At 55.0% G+C, this 15,309-nt stretch overlaps 1 long non-coding RNA gene across 2 annotated transcripts in view; it reads left to right on the top strand.

Moving 5' to 3' along the window:
- LOC128828743 (uncharacterized) overlaps positions 1–12,225 on the top strand; it is a 45,479-nt gene extending 33,254 nt beyond the window's left edge. Inside the window, exons 2-4 of one of the 2 annotated variants that reach the window (XR_008443227.1) lie at positions 77–152; positions 1,788–1,921; positions 11,844–12,225. This is a non-coding gene — a long non-coding RNA (uncharacterized LOC128828743). The remainder of the gene's footprint in view (positions 1–76; positions 153–1,787; positions 1,922–11,843) is intronic. The other variant, XR_008443228.1, reaches the window with a different exon arrangement.
- Positions 12,226–15,309: the final 3,084 nt, after the last annotated feature.

Raw genomic sequence — 15,309 nt, 5'->3', positions numbered from 1 at the left:
AACTTGAGGGGACTCCAGGGTGCAGGGTGGGGAGGGACAAGCAGGCTCCAGACTGTGGCTTAGACTTCTTTCCCAGGGCGTCCCAGCGGAGGAATGGCTGCCTTCCCGGAAAGCACGGATGCTCTGCCCCTGTGGGAATGGAGCAGGTGGAGGTGAGTCATGGCACCTCCTGGGGAGTCACCCCTCTTCCCCAGTGCCTGGTGGGGTTAAGTGAGTCATGTGTGCCCCCCCCAATGCTCTGTGGAGGGGAATGAGTCACGCAGCCCCGCTCTGTGCCATTCTCCACCCCCTGCTCTTGCAGAGAGCTGAGTCACGGAGACCCTCTGCTTCCACTGGGCAAACAAGCACTGACTCCCAGAACCTCTGCTCAGTGCCAGGGGCTCTCTGCCCTCTTGCTCAGCCAGGCCCCTTGCCCCCAGTTTCGCGCTGGGACCGGTACAGGCTCTGCGATGGGCCGGCCCCAGGGCTAACCATGCAGCTGTCTCCGCTCTGGCGCTTCGGACCAGACCCGTCTCCTAGCTGAAATTCTTTCCCGGGCTCCCACGCTGTTCATGCCGAGCTGCGTGGCTTTGTTCATTGTGGCCCGGGGAGCGCACTGCCCCAGTGGTGCTGAAGTCACCCCGCTGAGCAGGCAGTGCTCACGCCCCACTCCTCAGTAAACGCCGGTCATCGCAGGCTGGGCTTCCCGGGAACAGCACGCTGGCTGTCAGCTTCCTGGCAGCGGTGCCCTCTTACTGCCAGCTACTATCCCGGTGGTGCCCTGAAGTGCCAGCGAGCAGTGCCCTATAAATGCCTGCTGGAGACTGGCAACAGGCTGGATCCCATCCTTGCAGTGGGCACGTGTGTTGAGCCCCGGACTCTCAATCCATTCGTGGAGTGTCACGGGAGCCAAGCTGGAGCCAAGTTTGGATCCCGGGAATCCCTGGGATTGGGGTCACGCCCTCCTTTGCATCCGGCTCCAGCCCTGGCTCTCCATCTCCTTGGGGCTGTGTGTGTGTGGGGGAGGTAGGGGGGGGCTCCTTTCTCCCAGCAGAGGGAGTCCATCATCACAGCTCAGTGCTACATTAGCTCACAGCAGGGGACAAGAAATGGTTTTCATAACAGCTTCCCCCTCCCTCTGGCTCAGATCAGAAAGGTCAGCTTTTTCCAGCGACACCTCGTTCTAAATGGGCCGCTCCTGCTTCCCGGATGGCTCTTTTAAGGACGTTGCTATTCCCTAGTCATTCGCACCAGGGTTCCTTTAAATTATTATTATTATTAAAGTCGCCGCTAAAATTCACACTCTCCTACCTTCCCGGGGGTGATTGATTCTTCAGACCGCAGATTCACTAGTTACTTTCCAGGGAGATTGAACCTGATCTCTGCTTTGGAAATCAAGGGCTCCCCCAGGCCAGAGAGCAGACCCAGGCCCCTTGCTTGCTATTCAGAAGTCCTATCGACTGGGAGGAGTTGTATTTAGTTGTCCCAGCTGAGTGCATGAGGATTGTCCCGCGGCCCCTGGCTGATGTTACAGGCTCAGAGAGATTAGACCTCTCAGCCCAGCTGCCAGCCAGGACAGGACCGCTCCCTGCGGTCCCTTTCTAAGGGCTTTGTACAATCTAGGTTTAAAAAATCCCGAGCCAAGTGGGTTCCACTGCCAGGTTTTCCCTCATTCACAGGAGCGAATCCTGAGCTGCTCCTGGTTGTTCTGCTGGCTGGGGAGCGGGTGGTTTGAACGCAGATGCCCCGGGTGTTGTGCAGGTGCTCTACCCACTAGGCACCAAGGCCATTGCTTTCCCTTGCCACAGCAGCTTCCCGGTGCAGCCAGCCTGCCGTGGGAGTGAGATACGGCAGCGGGACCCATCCAGGGAAGAGCTCGCTTGCTTTTGTGCCCCTGACTCATTGGGACTGCAGGTGGTGAAACCAGTGCCTGGAGTATATGGTAAGGAGTGCGGCCTAGTGCAAGGTTGGGGACCAGGACTCTTGGGGTCTAGTTCCAGCTCCGGGACGGGAGAGTTGTCTAGCGGTTAGAGCAGAGCTCCGGGAGCCAAGACTCCTGATTTCTAATCTCAACTCTGTGGGGGAGCTTGGGCTAGTGGTGCGAGCACCGGGCTGGGAGTCAGGACCCTGGGTTCTAATCCCAGCTCTAGGGGGAGCGTTTTCTCGGGCTTAAAGCACACAACAACATGCTTCGAGAGCTGGCTTCTCTCCTTGGCTCTACCGCTGACTTGCTTGAGCAGGTCACTGCCCCTTTGTGCCTCAGTTTCCCCCTGTGGGTAACAATACGGGATAGGGGTTGCTGTGGTTCATCGTGCTGGCAAAGTGTTCAGAGAGATGAAAAGCTGCCTTCTTATTCGTTAGTGGCGCTGTCAGTATAAAACTCCAGGACATCCTGCCAGCGGCAGGCCTGGCTGCGAAAGCTGCCCTTCGTTCGCTGGCCTGGAGACGTCTCCTGGCACCTTAAAAATATAGGCGTGTGAGACTCGGCTTCCCTGCTGACCTGCCTGGTTACAGCACTTTTTTTTCTGCTGACTGAGGCCTCTTCCCAGGCCACGGATTATTAATATTGCACATAATTCCACAGCAGCGCATTTTTTAAAGGCAGATCTGGGTAATATAGGTCATGTTCACCGTATCTCGGTGCTGGGAGGAGGCGCAGGGAGAGAGGATGGCGCATGCTGTAGGTCTCAGCTGCGCTGTTTGAAGTCCACATGCCAGACTGGTTGTTAGAACATTACCACGTTGCTCCCTGGGACGGCAGCGCAATGGGGGCCGTTAGGAAAAATGAACAGACGGGGGGTCCGGGGAAGGGATCCCAGCATTGCAGCATCACCAGGGAAAAGCTGCAAGGGGACCCAGCCTGGGATGGAAAAGGCCGGAGGAACAGCAGGGCCAGGTGACAAACATGTTCCAAGGCCACTCATGTTCTAGGAGCTCCAGGTGGGGCCAATTCTCTGCTGCATCTGAGATCAGCTGGGCCCAGCAGGCGGGGAAGGGGGCATAAGAGAGTTGGTTACGGATCCTTCATTCGCCACGCACCGTTGCCCTGTCTCTGGCCTCAGCATGAGATAGGGCAGTCCTGGGGCGGCGCTAACCTAAGCCAACTGGTTATGGGCCCCAAAAGATCAACTCCCTATGGCTCCCTGCCCCTTTTGCTGGGGCTGTGGCCATCAGCTCTGCCAGTTCTTGGCCAGCAGGGGGCACTGTCACATGTAGGGAGATTCCCAGCTGGGGTGATCCAGGTGGTTTCCACTCGCATTGAGTTGTTTGAGCAACGCAAGGGGACCAGAGCGGGACTGTCCATCTGCCCCGTATGTGTCTCCATGTGTGTTTTACCGTGTTTCTGCGTGTTTCTAGCATTCGCATTGGCCCTGATTCTGTTCTTACTCCCACTGGGGCAAAAAAGGAGAAATTCCATTGAAGTCAATGGAGGTCTCCCCTTGAGCCTGGAATGGAGCCATGTGTGGTGTGTGTGTGCACATGTGGTGTGTGTGCATGTCCGTACGTGCCTGTTGTGTGTGTCTGTGCAGGTGCATGTGTGTGCATTGGTGCACATGGGGGGTGTGCGGGTGCATTTGTGCAAATGACAACCCAGATACATACAGGACGGTGGCTACACACAGAAGATTTTTCCTTCCCGCCTCCACAGAGCCGCGTGTTCTGAATGCTCCTGCCCACCTGCTCACACCCACAATGAAGGGCAGCAAAATCACCCCAACCTCAGACAGCGCCATTGGCTCCCCGTTCACATTGGGATCCGTTTCAAAGCCTTCCTTGGGTTCGCTCCAGTCTAGGCCCTCCGGGCCTCATTCTTCATTCGCTTATATTGGTGTAAATCTGGCGAAAACCCTCTGAGAGCAATCCAACTAGAGTAGTATAAATCCAGTGTAAGTTAGAAGCAGACTCAGGCCTCAGATACCATGGGATGGATGGATGGATGGACGGGTGAGTGGTGTTAGGAAGGATGGATAAATATTCTCTCCTTCCCCTCCTCCTCACTTCCTCTGCTCATCCAGCCCTGGCTTCTTCCCTCTCCTTTTGCACAGTCTCCATGCTGTTGGTGCAAGAACCTTCTCCTCTGCAGCTGGTGCCGCTTGGTACCGCCTCTGTGTATCTCCCTGCCTCATCGTCTCTCTATCTGTTTTCAAATCTCACCTGTTTTGATTTTGACTCTAAGAGCTATTTCTGGCCTCGGTGAGGTCCCTGGGGTGCAGATCCACCCTCTGGGGCAAGCTGGAGATGAGGATCCAGGCTCCCCTCTCGGTTGGGTGGAGGATTGGAGGCTCTAACCTCCCCTTCTTCCATGATGGCGTAATAAGGCCAGATTCTGAGCGGCTGTAAATCCGCGTAACCCCACTGGCTTCGCTAAAGCGATGCCACTTTACACCAGCGGAGGATCTGGCCCTTAGATTTTAAAGCCGAAAGGGCCCATTATAATCATCTCCTCGGAGCTGCTGCGTAGCACCGGCCAGGAAATCTCACCCAGGACCCTGTCTGGGCTCTTGGTAAGTTTCAATTGCCCGACTGCTCTAGGCATTTTGCTCCAGTTGGAGCAGGGAGCCAGCAATTTAATTTTTGTCCTAATCATTTCCAGCGTTGGGTTCGCTTAACATCACTGTTGTCGGAGGAAATTTCACATGCCTAATTAAAGCTTAGCGCATGCAGTGTTGATTCCCCAGAGACATCCCTTGGCTTCCTACTTCCTGTCAAGATCAAGGGGGTAAAACAATGTTACAGTTAAAGTTAACAACAACAGCAACAAAGGAAAAGCATGACGAGCCGGGAATTGGCAGCCGTTTCATCTCCAGAAGGAAATCTACCTGCCAACCGCACAAGTCCTCGTCAGGGCGCGCCCCCCTCCCCCCAGCTCCCCTCCCCTGGGCAATGCGGCGCCGTGTGGAGGAAGATCCCATTGTGTAGGGGGTGGGGATGTGCGTCCATATACGGGCCCCACCGTTAATGGGGTCGCACGACACACTAGTCGCTGGATGTGGCGCCCAGCAGCGTTCGGGGTGGGCTGTAGCACCTCCGCTCCTTAGGCAAGAGGGAGAATTTACAGACAGGAAGCTGGCTGGCAACGTGGCCCAGTGGGATGAGCATGACCCTGGGCATCCTAGTTTAGGCTCTGCTACTGGCCTGCTGGATGACCTTGTGTGAGTCACTTCAGCTATCCGGTACCTGGGTCCCTGTTCTCTGGTTAGGTTGCAGGCTCTGTGTGTGTCCAATGCCTCGTGCGGTGGGGAGCTGGCCGGGGCTGGCGCTGTTGGAACATGAATAATTCATCACCCAACACAAGGACAGGCGGCCTTATCCTGATTTCATGCTGCCATTGGTGGAGTTAATCTGAATTTGAACCAGTGTAAATGCAAAAGGAGAGGCAGGCCCCTGGGCTTTGACTGAAGCAGCCATTAAAGTCCATGGGGGATAAGGGGAGTGAGCTTGATTTTCCTCTTCTTCCTGACCCCCCCCGGGCTCATTCCACTGACATCAATGGTCAGTTTCCCCAGTGTGAGCGCAGAGCAGAGCTGGTGTGGTGGGTGAGCTGGAGGGGAGATGGGATATTCTGGGGTAGGCCCAGTCGGGTCGGGCCGGGCCTGTCTGTGGGCAAGGCAGATTTCGAACCCCTCGGGGGGGAAGCTGCATGCGAGTCACTAGGGTAGAGTGACCAGACAGCAAATGTGAAAAATCGGGACGGGGTGGGGGGTAATAGGAGCCTATATAAGAAAAAGTCCCCAAAATTGGGACTGTCCCTATAAAATCGGAACATCTGGTCACCCTACACCAGGGTGAGATTCGGCAGCAAGGGAAAGCAGCGCGGGAGGAGGAGTGTCTCCCGGGAGAAGGGCTGGCTAGTGCTGGGACGGGATGGAGCAAGGGGACAGGGCTCTTCACCTCCAGGTGGCCAATTGAAATCAGACATCACCGGCATCAGCCCTTCAGCAGGGGACGTGCTGTGAGTTGGGCAGGTCTCAGCCCAGTTCCAAGGGGCTGGCTCCTCAAAACCCCCTCCCCGGGTGGCAGGCCTGGCTGAGAAGCTGAATGGAGCATGGGGACTCCCCAATGCCCTCTAGAGGCGATGCCCCCTGCCCCCGGGGGAGGGAGGTACAGGGGAAAGCTGCCGTGGATAACAAAAGGGCTTTGCTCTCCATGGCCACCGACCTGGTGCTAACAGCAATCCCCTGGAGACGTGAGGTCCAGCTACTCCTCCCTCCCTCTTAGGCTTGCTGTCTGTTCTGATCCGCCTTGTTTGCAGCAGGTGGATGGGAAGGGGCCCATTTCCTCCCCCCCCCCCCGGAGGGCAGGACGTTCCCCTCCATCCTCCCAGCACCAAGGAGACGCTCCCGCAGCCAGGCTCCCCTGCCACCCGATGCCCTAATGAAGTAGTCACTTGTCAGCCATCTATTGATCGGCCCAGCGGGAGCGGCGGTGTGATGGACACACGCCGCGGCAGAGAGGCCGGTGGGAAGCTGTGTAGTTAATCTGTGTCTGCGCAGGCCGGCAAAGGGATAAGGAAAGGCGAGGAGCTGCATTGTCCCGCAGGGCACGTGGGGTGGGGAGAGCAGCTCAGTCCAGCCTGCAAAAAGCCAAGCACTCGGCCCCGTTCAATCCCCATTGCTGCTGGTTACCAGTTTATGATCGGCCACTTGACAGGGGAAGGTTTGCAGGCAAAACTATCCGGAATGACGCATGGCCCAAGGAACCACGTTCCCATTCCCCTCCCTAAGACGGTGCTCAGCAAAGTGTCTCCTGGGACTGATGCCATCTGGGGTTAAGGGTGGGGCTGTGATCTTAGCTGGGGGAGGAAGATGTCTTTCCTAGATGCTGCCTGCTTAATTACCCATGAAACACAACAGATGGTGAAATGGCTTCAAGATGTTCTTTTGGAAACATTTAGGTGCTACTGGGCCCTCTCCCCCTCTCAGGTTCCCTCGTTTTCTCTTTCGCAGAACAACTTAATACAGTGTAAAAGGAATTAGGAGGAAAGGGGGGGGGGTGTTGGGGGGAAGAGGAGGAGGCAGGGTTAAGAAGGAAACATGCAGCCGGGATTGGCAGGCAGAGCTGGTGAGAGTTAGCTGTGTCAGGATTATTAAATGCCCTGGGGCGACTGGAATCCTCGGCTCTGAGGCGCTCGGTTATTGTCGCTGAACGTAAATCCAGCCGAGGTGTCTGAATGCTGCCCTAAGCGGAATACATTCCCCCGCCCCTCCTTCCTTGCTTATCGCTGCCTGGGCTGCTGCTGCTGGTGTCTCTTGGAGCGGGGTGGGGACTTGGTACTGGGGAGGGGAATGATCTGGGGATGTGTATGCATGGGTGTGTATTTCCATATGTTGCCTGCATGACACGGCTCGGTTTAAATCCCTCATCAGATCCCGCGTGTGCTCCTTCCCCAGGGGAGACTTTCAATACTCAGTAGAAAGCCGGAATCTTTTCATTGATCACAGTCTAGTCTAGTGGTTAGAGCACAGGGCTGGGAGTCAGGATTTACCGGCGCTCTGTTCCCAGCGCTGGGAGGGGCCCGGGGCCTGAGTCTCAGGCCTTGTGAGTGCTGTTCTGCGCGGGCGGGCTAGTGGACGGGTGTGTCACTGCTCCCTGCTGGACAGAATCAGAACTGCTCACCTGTATGTCCCGGGCTCTATTCTGCAACAGGGTAAAGGAGATTCGCTGTGAGCTCAGGTGGAGTCCTGGGAGCAGGAGGATCGGAGTTCTAGCCCTGCTCCTGCTGGGAAGCTCTGAGCAGCCACAAAGGTCAAGTTACCGATCTGGCCGGCTATCTGTGACAAATACATGCTAGCCCCTTAGGGCAGCGCGAGACCTGATATGTTATGATGTTCCCATCATACACGAATTAAAAGAGCGACCACAGCACTGCCAGGAATGTGCTTCCTGCTGGTCAGCTCTTTGTCCAGCGCATGTAAAAAAAACACTCCCTGCACCAGCTTTATCGGCATGTCTAGCACAGCAGCTGAGAGGTTATGGCTGTCAGCCACACCTCTGTTCCTCTCTCCCATCCCTCCTTTCTCATTGTTCTGCGCTGCTGCAGGGCACGCCCGCGCCCCCATCACCACCACCGCCACCGATCCTGCCTTCAGCTCTCCCAGGATTCTCACTAGCCAGCCCTTTTCCTGGCATCTTTATGAATCAATTACCTCTCTCCCAGTGCCAGGGTTACAACTGCAGTACCCAGAGCTAGCAGGGAGCTGGCTTGGAATACCCCACCTCTTGATGCTCTGTTCTCCCACCCACCCCCTTCCAATCTGAAATTGGCTGAAGGTGGAGGAAGGCTAAGAGAGAGAGGCTCCAGTTGGACCTTGCAGTCCTTGGCCTCTCCTGAGCACAGGGAATTTCCAGGTGAGTGGCCTCTGGGCCACCAGCCATTGCAGTTAGACGGGGAATGGCGCCAATGCACAGTGATAATTCATCTCTCTCTGGCTATCATCCCCAGATCCTAGTGCACGTCTCTGTCTCTCTTTCACACACAGCTTCTACCTAGCTGGCCCCCGTTACTGGCGTGACTGGCCCTCCCCCAGCAAGGGGATAGGGGCTGCCCTGGCCTAGTTTCCCTCACAGAGAAACTCAAATGCCTGGTCTTGGCTGTGTTTTCCCCTTGGGTCGGCTCCTGCGGCCTTTCCCAGCAGCGACCACAAGGCCTCGGTCACATCTGTGCCGCTCCAGTGAGGAGCATCAGGATTCGGGTTTCTGGGCGCACGCCCCCGCTAAGCGTCTGTTTGAACTCAGCAGCCAGAGCTGAATGTTTCTCTAAATGTTTGCCTCGTGCTCATGGAAACCGAATTTCTCTGGCTGGCGGCAGCTGCCTCGGAGCCCTGATATTCCCCACCGTGGTTATCGGGGCTCTGCTTTCATTGCCAGGCCTGTTAGCGCTTGTGAGTCACAATGGCCACGGTCAAGGCAGCGGGGCAGGGCGGTGACCCGGGCTGGCTCTGGGCTCCGGCGAGGGCCAGGACGGGCTCCAGAAAGGGAGCCAGGCCTGCCACAGTGGAGTCTTGGTCTGATCGTTTTGGCTGGGGCCTGGTTCACGTCGACCACTGCTTATCTCCCTTTCATCTCTGACGGGGCTGGTGTGAACGGTCAGGGTCAGCTCTTTCCCCCAGTGGGGGTTTTCCCACAGAGGGGATGGGATGGAAACTTGCTGAGATTCTGTCTGATGGCTCCGTCCCCAGAGCCCCGTCCTGCCTGGGGCAGGCTGGAATGCTAGGCCTGGCGAGTGTGAACTACCTCACGCTGGCTGGGAGCTCTGGAGTGCTGGTAACGAGGACCCTCATCCTGGGCGCTCGCACCCTGTTATCAAAGCCCCGATTTAGCCCCTTTGTTTAACAGGAAACCTCCAAGCATCATCTAACTCCCCGCACAATCACACCCACCCACTTGGCAAACGACAGCCTCATCCTCTTTCCACCGGACCTGGCTAGACTCCTCACCCCGTTCGCCTAGCAGTGATGGGCAAGGGGGTGGGGGGATAAGGTTGCATATGGGGAACTGCCGGGCGGGTAACCAGTCCACAGCCACAGAAGAGTGGCCCCCAGATTTGCCTGAGCTGTCTCTGCTGAGCCCAGGGCCTGACGGGACCCAGCTGTGGCTGGGGTCACCTTTGGCTAATGAAGAGCCACAGAGCCGGCTCTGATCAAATGGGAGCAGAGTCCTTATCTGCCTCCTCAGACAGGGACAATGGGTGCATCTATCTGTCCATCCATCCATCCATCCATCCCCATCCTTTATCTATCTATCTATCTATCTATCTATCTCCATATACACCCCAATATCTATCTATCTATCTATCTATCTATCTATCTATCTATCTATCCCCATACACACCCCAATATCTATCTATCTATCTATCTATCTATCTATCTATCTATCTATCCCCATACACACCCCAATATCTATCTATCTATCTATCTATCTATCTATCTATCTATCTATCTATCTATCTATCTATCTACCTATCTATCTCCATACACACCCCAATATCTATCTATCTATCTATCTATCTATCTATCTCCATACACACCCCAATATCTATCTATCTATCTATCTATCTATCTATCTATCTATCTATCTATCTATCCCCATACACACCCCAATATCTATCTATCTATCTATCTATCTATCTATCTATCTATCTATCTATCTATCTATCTCCATATACACCCCAATATCTATCTATCTATCTATCTATCTATCTATCTATCCCCATACACACCCCAATATCTATCTATCTATCTATCTATCTATCTATCTATCTATCTATCTATCCCCATACACACCCCAATATCTATCTATCTATCTATCTATCTATCCCCATCCACCCCCCATCTATCTATCTATCTATCTATCTATCTATCTATCTATCTATCTCCATACACACCCCCTATCTATCTATCTATCTATCTATCTATCTATCTATCTATCTATCTCCATACACACCCCAATATCTATCTATCTATCTATCTATCTATCTATCTATCTATCTATCTATCCTCATCCACCCCCCCATCTATCTATCTATCTATCTATCTATCTATCTATCTATCCCCATACACCCCCTATCTATCTATCTATCTATCTATCTATCTATCTATCTATCTATCTATCCCCATACACAACCCCATCTATCTATCTATCTATCTATCTATCTATCTATCTATCTATCTATCCCCATACACACCCCAATATCTATCTATCTATCTATCTATCTATCTATCTATCTATCTATCCCCATACACATCTATCTATCTATCTATCTATCTATCTATCTATCTATCCCCATACACCCCCCCAATATCTATCTATCTATCTATCTATCTATCTATCTATCTATCTATCTATCTATCTATCTATCCCCATACATACCCCAATATCTATCTATCTATCTATCTATCTATCTATCTATCTATCTATCTATCTATCTATCTATCTCCAGACACATCCATCCATCCATCCATCAATCCATCCATCCATCCATCTGTCTATGGCATTTCTCACAGGCTCATCACCATAGTATCCAGGCATTTGATCCAGGACACAAGATCGCTCTCCCCAGTACCCAGGAGGGCTGTAGCGGGACCGAAATCCATCCTACAGCACGGACAAGGCTTAGAAGCGGAAAGCAGCCCCCGGCTCCGAGCAGGAACATAGCGCAGGCCTCTGCCGCGGGGCAGCAGCTGGTTGGGCCACCCGTACGGGGACGAGGTGAGGGCCAGGCCATCAGCAGAGACAGACAGATGCACAGCTGGTTCCCAGTCGCTCGCAGAGCGCGGGTTGTGAGCGGGTTGTACGTGATACTGGGGAGCCAGCACTGGCCCTGATGCCCCTTCTTCCCAGGGGCGCTGCTGCAAATCAGGGAAGAAAGAGCAGGCACCCAGCAGCTCTGAGACATCAGCTCGCCAGCTCCCTGGCTTGAAATGCCCAGCCTGATCGGGCAGGAGGCGAGTGACCCCGCAGCTGCGGAGAGGCCCCAGCACCAGCTGCCTGTGGGCAACCCCCTGCAGCTGTGCAGCCCACCAGCCACACGCTTACCCAGCTGGGGAATTAAAACATTTGCCGGCCCGCCCCAGCCCCAACACTGGAGCCCTTTCTTCCCCCTCTAAGCCCCATCCTGCTGCCAGCTGCTGGCCGGCCGGCCGGCCTGGGTCCTGCCCCCTCCCAGCCCCCGGCTGCTGTTGCATTTGATTCTCAGGTCCCAGGCGTGCAGGGGAACAAAACTGCCCATTGACGGGATAACCTGACACTGGTTAACATGTGTGGCTAGCAACTGGTGGCAGTGTCCGTGGTGGGGGAGGGGACGGTGGGGGGCATCTGGTACAGCCTGTGGGGACACATGTTGGACCTAATTGTCTCTATTGCAGAGATGGGTAGAGATGGAGCCAGGCTGCAAAGTTCACATCCATCCCGGGGCAGGATCTGTTCGGTGCCCATCCCTGGGGCAGGATCTGTGTCCGGTGCCCATCCCTGGGGCAGTATCTGTGTCCGGTGCCCATCCCAGGGGCAGGATCTGTGTCCGGTGCCCATCCTTGGGGCAGGATCTGTGTCCGGTGCCCATCCCTGGGGCAGGATCTGTGTCCGGTGCCTGTCTGGTGAATCCATCTCTAAGTCTGTGAAGCAATGTGCTTAATAGACTGAAATCGCCAGGCTCCTTGAGTCAGTTCCTATCTCAACACAATAACACCGACCCCAGGTGCTAAAAACACTAGGATTAAGCCCCTCCCCCACGCTGATCATGAGATTTGCTTAAAAATCATGGGATTTAAAAAAACCCAAACATAAACATATTTTAATCTGCCTCTGGTTTCTGAGCCTGTAGGTCATGGTAGGGTCACAATTTCCAGCTTTTCTTAATCACAAGGGGGTTAAACAAAAGGTGAGAATCTCATGGAATCACCGGACTCCAAGAGCTGGCGCTTTAAGAAAAAGACCAAATATCTGTCCATAAAATCGCACCAGCTGGCTACATTGCAGCGTGATCATAACAACAAATCCCTCCTTTGGGCCTCTGTCCTGCAACGTTCTTTTTTGGGGGTGCATCTTACTTATGCTGGGCCGTTACCCTGCAGCAGCACGGGGTGACGAGGCTGCGCGTTTCCTGCATTTTGTGCTCGCTTCCTCCTCCCGGGCGCTACCATGCGAATAGATCCCCGGGGCCTATTTGTCTGGGGAAGCCTGTGCGTGTAATAAGGTAAGTCTGGACCGCAGCCCTGGCAGACTTTCCTGGGTCAGCTCCTTTGCTTTAAATGAGGTTTGTGTGCTGCTGGCTTCGATTCACACCCGTTTATAATCCTTTTATTACCAACCTGGGGGCTCACACTTAATAAGAAATACTACTGATCTCTTCAATTAGATACAGAGTCTAGAGAACATCAAAGCACTTTCCAGCACTCCCTGCTTAGGGGGATGATGCGCCTCTTGATGAAATGCAGCCACCTCTGGGGTGGGCCCCGCTCAGTCGTTTGCAGCAGGCAGAGTGAAGCGTGACTTCTCCAATAGAAGTGGGTTTTAGAGAGCAGAATGGGATTATCCTGCACTGGGCTTCGCCTGCAGGAGAGGCCTGATTCTTTATGAACGGTGATAGGATCTTTAGTGACCGTTTGCAAGGGGGCAAGGCCTGGGATTTATGTTGCATCCAAAAAGGCGACATCTCTAGCAGCACAATGCCCCGTTAGCACTGCACTGGGGCATTGGGATCAGCTCTGAGTCAGAGGGGAGAGCGCCCCCTATTGAGCCCTCTGTCCCATTCCCAGCACCCCAGCGCCCCCTAGCACCTCACTGGGGCATTGGGATCAGCTCTGAGTCAGAGGTGAGAGCGCCCCCTACTGAGTCACTCGTGCTACTCCCTAAAGCAACCTCTCCTGCTGGCGGACTGCCATCCCAGTACTGACTGGTCCTGCTTACGTTATATTAGGGATACGCCCGGAGCAGAGCACAGGATCCAAACCGTGGCAAGGTCAGACCCAGACTCACATCACCAGCCTGGCTCCGGACCCCTGAATCCGAGCCAGCGGCAACTTTGCCTGAGGATCGCCAGCCCGGCGCGCGGCTCAGCCCCTCTCTCAGGCTATGGGCTGCGAGGAGATCCCAGACAAGGGGAGTGGCAGGGAACACCCCCCCCCAAGGCCAGCATTCTGGGGGCAGTCACGGGACCTGGCTGCCCCCTATGGGCCCCTTTCCTCTTTGCACGCTGGCCTGCTGTTTGCAGCAAAGACCCGGCAGGTTTCTCTTCCTTGGTGCCTCACTCTCCGGAGAGGCTTTAGTTTGGGTCAAGCCACGCTGCTCACGCTGCCACAGGAAACCCGGACGAGTTCGTGACCGAACGCTCCCCTCCCCCTCTCTCTCAGGCCTCAGGGGAGATTCCTCTGGGGTCTACAGAGCGTGGAGGCCCCGAGACTGGAGCAAACCTATTGAGTGGGTCCCTTGCATCACCCAGAGCCCCTCTCAGGGCTTGACTGGGAGAGGGGGAAGGTGTTGGCTGCTTCTGGAAGAATCGGGGGAACCATGAGGGAGTTGGGAGCATGGGAGGCACGGACTGGCCTGGGATTTTAGCGTCCCTCGAACATTCAGATCCATCCCCATGCTCAGGGGCTTGACTGGAAGCTCTTTGGGGCAGGCACCGTCTTTTCGTTCTGTGTTTGTGCAGCGCCTAGCACAACGGGACCCGGCTCCATGTCTGGGGCTCCCAGGTGCTTCTGCAAACGTGTGTTGTTATGAGATTATTAATAGCGTGTGCAACGTGGGCAGCATTTAATGTGCCAAGAACTCCTCTTCTTTCTTTCTTTCTTTCTTTCTTTCTTTCTTTCTTTCTTTCTTTCTTTCTTTCTGTTCTCTGCCCCCCATCCCCACGTCGTTTCAGTCCAGAGACAGCAGCAGCCTCCCAGCCAGATGTTGCTCGCAAATCAGATGTTGGCACATGTGGGTGCCCAGCCATCTCCCTTTGCCCGCGTCGGGGCAGCTTGCAGGGAGGGGCTCTTTCTTTCGAGCATCAGCGCTTTCCATACCCACATATCCCCACCCCCGGGCGCCGCCCCACGGCCTCGCGATCGTGCCACAAAGAAGTAGGCACCGCGGCCTGTGCGGCACAGCCGGGCTAGGGAGAGAGGATGGAATCAGAGGGCAGAATGCTGCAAGACAAGGTGCTGTTGGAGGGGCGGGTTTCTGCTTGGCTGGCAGGAGCGTTGCCTCCGCAAACATTCAATGTGGCTCTGTGCAGGAGGCATCTGGGAGGGTCAGGCCTGGGTCCCCTCCCAGCGGGTGTTGTTAAGAGACTTTTATTATCTCCTCCAGCAGCTGGGCAGAGGCAGGTCAGGACTCCTCGGCGCACCTGCCTGCAGGAAAGCCCCAGAAATAAAGCCAGAGGAGTTATTTTCCAAAGATAATTGCAGCCGTGAAGCCTGGGCTGTGTTCCCCAAGACCTCCCCAGAACGCAGCTCTCCTGTTTAGAGGGAGCCCAGCCAGGGGAGTGGGAGATGGAGCCGTCCCCCTCTAGCTTCTCCCCAGTGCTCACTAGGGAGCGAGAGGCCATTCTGATCTCGTGCGCGACATGGATCTGAGCCCAGAGAGCACGTGCACACACACACACACACACACTGAATGGCACTAATTAACTACCTGGCTGGTACACTCAGCATGGAGCCCAAGGGCTGCTGGACCGTGAAGCCTGAGCTCCCCTGTTAGATGGATCATGGTGCTGTAGCTTGCCTCGTCTCTGGTCAGCTTCTCCAAATTCCCCGCAAAGCTCTGTCTAATCGAATCGCCCTCTGTGCCCTCCAGCGCCTCCTGCTGGTGGAGAGCACGACTGCTGTTGTGCATGACCTGTATGTTGCA

Source organism: Malaclemys terrapin, chromosome 24, assembly GCF_027887155.1.
Source record: "Malaclemys terrapin pileata isolate rMalTer1 chromosome 24, rMalTer1.hap1, whole genome shotgun sequence".
Lineage (NCBI taxonomy): Eukaryota > Metazoa > Chordata > Testudines > Emydidae > Malaclemys > Malaclemys terrapin.
This window is presented reverse-complemented; position numbering and strand designations above follow the sequence as displayed.